Genomic DNA, 5,064 nt, shown 5'->3' with positions numbered 1-5,064 from the left:
CTGTGTCCTTGTTGGAAGAGCATGAACTATTTCTCTCAAGCTTTTTCTCTGTGAGAATATAATGTTTCCTTGGGAAATAAATGAGAACAGTATTAGGAAACTGATGGTTTATTTGGATTTGGGTGAAAAATCTGTTTCAACAGTTTATCCACAGAGACATCATATGGAGCCACAGCAAAGACTAAAATAACCAAAATGGGAACTGTGGTTTTTTTACATACTGGTTGGAGTTGTTCTGAAAGTGGAATGGATGTTGGAGAATTAGCTAAGAATAAATTTATTCTCAATGGAAATTCATCAATCTAAATTAAGCATGACTGTAATTATTTGCTTTGTTTTGCAAGTACTTTTTAATTATGGCTTAAATAAATAAATAAATAAATCACAACTAAAATTTTCAGTATTTGAAATAGTACATTCAATTTTTAGAAAGCCTTGAGTTTTTTTCAAAATGCCTTTCCAACCTACTAGGCCACTTGTTTTTAAGAATTTCATATACAAATAAACTATCCTCTCCCCAACATTTTAGTAAGGAATGTTGAACTGTTTCTGTGTTACACTTGACAGGTACTTACTGACATTAAAACCAGATTGCTGAAGATTATAAAAACAAAATACAGATGACTTGTAAATAAAGTTTTGAGATGAGCACAAAAGATAAAACTCCATCTGTATTCAGTGACTGAAGTTTAGGAAGACACCTGAAGCTGACTGAAAACTTTCTGCTGAATTGAGTGAAGCCAGGTGATTATCATTTTGCAAGACCACAAAATGAAGAAGGCAGCTTTGAAAGTGGCAACACCCTGGAAATTGTAATAAACACTTGTTTCCTGCTAAGAACTAGAAAGTTTCAGGAAAAGCCTGAAAATTAATTTAGAAGACATCTTAGTGCAAACTCTGAAAAGCTTAAATATCTTGTATTACAATATCTGAAGATTTTGACTCAATTCATCTGCACTGAGATTGATTAATGCCATTACAAGCAGCTGTTTAAGCAGCTTTCTGATGCTGTGCAACACCATCATCCCCCTCACACACGTGCTTTTCTTTGATGCCAGTTTTCAGAATAATTTTAGGCATATGCTGCCTTCAGTAGCTGTGTATCAAATTGTCATTTCAACCTTCACGACACTGTTTTGCATTCAAAATGCAGATTTCAATAGTGAGAATTCAGATTTTAGTAGTGGGAATTAAACACTAAACAATAAGTATTTCTAACCATCAGTATTTTGGTTCTATACAGACGCGTTTTGATTTCCAGACATGGTATTTGTTAACAGTCTTCAGAATAGGAGGAAGACACATTTGTAGGCACAATTATTACTTAAAATTGTGGTTGGGAAAACAAAAATTTTTAAGCTAACAAGCTTAAGCTTGTTGCCAAGGGATATTCCGTATCATACAACACCAGGGTAAGACTAGAGGCCTGCCCTTGCCACAACTGCCAGTGCTCAGAGGTTGCTCAGGCATTTATCTTCTAAAGACAGGACAGGCAGTGAATAATTGTTTTTGTATTACTTAAAAAAAAAAAAAAAACAAAGCCAAACTTCATTCTTATTAAATGATCTTTGCCTTGGCCCATGGGTTTGCACCCTCCATGAGGAAGTGGCTCTGTGGATGCTTAGCTGCTGGCCTGGGTCAACCCACAGCAACCGCACAGCATCTAGATGAGTGACCTAGTTTGAGGTTTTTTGTTCCCCCTTAAACTTGAAACCTACAAGAGGATAATTAAAACTTGAATTCCAGAAAAAAAAAAAAAAGCCCATCAAAAAAATCTTGCTGGGTATTCTCTAGAACCACCTAAATCCTATTAAGGGACAATTTAGGGAGTGTATGAATTATGAATGACTATCAACTTATTTTCTCTGAACAATATATTTCTTTCATTACTACTGTATAATTTTAGCCTTTAGGTGAATAAAAATCCTATTGGGTTTATATTAATTATATTGCACACTTACAGTATTATAGCTTATCTTCACAGGAGCTCCACAACTCTTCAAAAGTATTAATTTAATTTTCTGTATCTCCCAAGGGAAGGGGTTGATGTCAGCAAAGCAAAGGGCTGTGAAGCAATTTTAATTGCTCAGCATCCAGTTTCAAGGCTAGAGGTTATATCCATGTAAGCCAAACCATAGCCTTATTTTGGTATCTTTGCAATCAACAAGTGACTTAATACCAAAAAGGACAGCCTGAAAGTTCCTTCTTCAAAGATTTTTTGCTACTTTAGTGCTTTTGCTACAGTAGTACATACCCCAAAAATAATTGTTGTGGAGTTATGGACTATTCTCAAAGGAATACAGGGAAGTCAAGCACTGATATCTTGTTGTTTTAATTTTCTGGCTTAAGATATGCATAAATTACTGTTGTGTATGTGGAGTTTTTAAATAGAAAACACATTTGTATTTGTATTTAGTTGATAGGGTATTTCATAGCCTTGTAGGCACTTGTACTTTCCTGTGAAAAGCTGTGTGGACACCTATTTTAAAGCTGTGCTATGGATAATACAACACAAATTAAGTAGAATTAATATTTGCTGTTCAGCAGAAAAATCTCCATATTTCCGTTTTCTCTGTGAAAGCAGCAGCTTGTCTTTTTTTACTGTCTTTACTCCAAGTAAAGCCCAAAGACATCCTCCAAATCCTCCCATCTATGACAACATCCCAAAAACAGGGATATAACTTTGTTACAAGCATCCTAAACTAGTAATAATGCTGGGATGAGGAGTTGTTGTGTAAAATTTAAACATTTTTTTTATTTGTTTTTTAGGAAGGATGGTAACAATCTACTGTGGAATTAATGTGATTTTATTTTCCTTACTGCACACAGGAGATTTCTGTGATACATTTTTTCTTTTTGTTTTGTCATATGGGATTTTATTTCTATGTTTTATGTTAATGACTGATTTTGGCCCATGTAAAAACTCAGGACTGGCTCAACAGTGCTGTGCTGCCTTTTGGTGTATGTGACCTTGAAACTGAAAAAAACAGAGAAGCAGATGTGCAAGGAGGAGCAGTACCTGTCTTAATGAGAACTCCAGTCTTCCATGTGCTCCTAATGGCTTTAGCTTTCCAGTGATCAAGCATTATTGATTTTTCTTCTCTCCTTTCCTCACGCCAAGACAGTTTTCTGTGAGCTAAATGCTAAGAAACAGCATCAGCAGAAATCCTTCTTCCAGTATAGGCAAGGGGAACCATTCAATTCTAGGGTGTTAACTCCATTTATTGCTGATGCTCCCTTTTAAATTTTTGTTTTGGTTTTTTTCGCTTGTTTGTTTGGTTGGCTGGTGTTGGTAATTGCGAGTGCCTATAAAAAAGCACTGGGCACCATCTTCAGCAGAGCAAACCAGAAGGTTCATGCTCAGCTCTCCCTGGGCTCCCAAAGAGTGCAGGGCTGCAGCGTCACCCTGCATTATTCAACATCAGGCACCCTTGGAGAGACGTTTGTTGGCAATTCCTTTGGTCAGCCTTCCTTTGTTGTCTCCATGGCAACTGTTTCCATTGCCATGAGCATCTCTGGGGCCCGGCCTTGCTCACACAGTCCCAGCTGCTCCTCTCTGAACACTTCAATTTAGTAGTGGTGGCTTGCTATATTTAGATGCCTTGTGCTCTCTGTATTATTTATCACTGGGACAAATGACAGAATCACAGCATCACAGGATGCTTTGTGTTGGAAGGGAACTTTAAAAAAGCCATCACATTCCAAAACACCTGCCATAGGCAGGTACACCTTCTACTAGTCCAGGATGCTCAGAGTCCCATTCAACCTGGCCTTGAACACTCCAAGGGATGGAGGATCCACAGCTTCTCAGGGCAACGCCTCACCACCTTCAAGGGGAAGAATTTCTTCCTTAAATTTACTTTAAAGCTAGTCTCACTTTCAAGTCCCATTCAACCTTGTTCTGTCCCTACATTCCCTTCTCAAAAGTCCCTCTCCAGCTCACTTGGAACACCTTTGGGTGCTGGAAAGGGCAGTGATCTCTCCCTGGAGCCTTCACTTGCCCAGGCTGAACATCCCCTGTTCTCTCAGCCTGTCTCCACAGCAGAGATGCCCCAGCCTGTGATCATCTGCATGGCCTCTGGACCCACTCCAACAGGTCCATGTGCTTCTAATTCTGAGAGCTCCAGAGCAGGACACAGTGCTCCAGGAAGGGTCTCGTGATGTTCATGGTAGCCCTGGCTGGCGTGGGTTGTGTAGTTGTCTTTATCAAGGAGGTCACTGCTGGAATTCCCTCTGTGCAGCCCAACCTACTCTGGACAGAAGAACCTGTGGGTGCTGGTTGTTAGCATCAGCCTTTGAACCCTTTGTCTTCTGGCTCTGCTCCTACAGTAACCTCATTTTCCATGGCAAAAGAGCACAGAGAGGCATCATGGAGGGCCCTGGCAGGAGTGCAGCCCCACTGGCCCTGGTGTGAGTGATTAAGCCCAAACCCAGAAGTTTAGACTCTCAGTTTCTGAGTTGCCCCTGGCACTGCTTATTCATAGCAATATGTTGTAAAATACCCTCCAAGATATGGATGCATATGTAACACACTATCTACAGAAGTAAAATAAATTTTTAAATGTAACACAAGAAACTCTGAATAACTATGGTGTATGTCATTCAGCCACTGGAAGTACTGGGAGCACTTCCCTATGCACTTCCCTGTAAAAAGAAGCTTTTAAGAAGAGTTGTGTTAAAAAGAGAAACACAACATTTTGAAATACTAAATTCTGTAGTTTCATTTTAACCAAAAATATCAAGTTAAATATATCTAAAAAAATAAGAGTTTCACAAGAATCCATAAGGTCTCTAAGAAACTGTTATATTCCAAATTAGTTTCTGCCATCTTTAGCTTGATAAGCTCTCAGTGTTCAACTGCAATTTCACTGAAAGACAAATTATTATTTGTTTTTTGCAGAATCCAAAGTAGTCTGGAAAGGTCTCCTCTCCTCTCCTCTCCTCTCCTCCCCTCTCCCTTTATTTTAGAATGTTTGCTGGACTGCAACATGCTACTTGAGTACTAAATTTAAAAACATGCTTTTGTGCAAAAGTTATCATGTCCTCTGTTTTCATGCCTATGCT

This window comes from Passer montanus, unplaced genomic scaffold (assembly GCF_014805655.1).
Source record: "Passer montanus isolate IOZ18808 unplaced genomic scaffold, ASM1480565v1 scaffold218, whole genome shotgun sequence".
In the NCBI taxonomy this organism is placed as follows: Eukaryota; Metazoa; Chordata; class Aves; order Passeriformes; family Passeridae; genus Passer; species Passer montanus.
The sequence above is the reverse complement of the archived record's forward strand: the minus strand, read 5'-3'. Positions refer to the sequence as shown.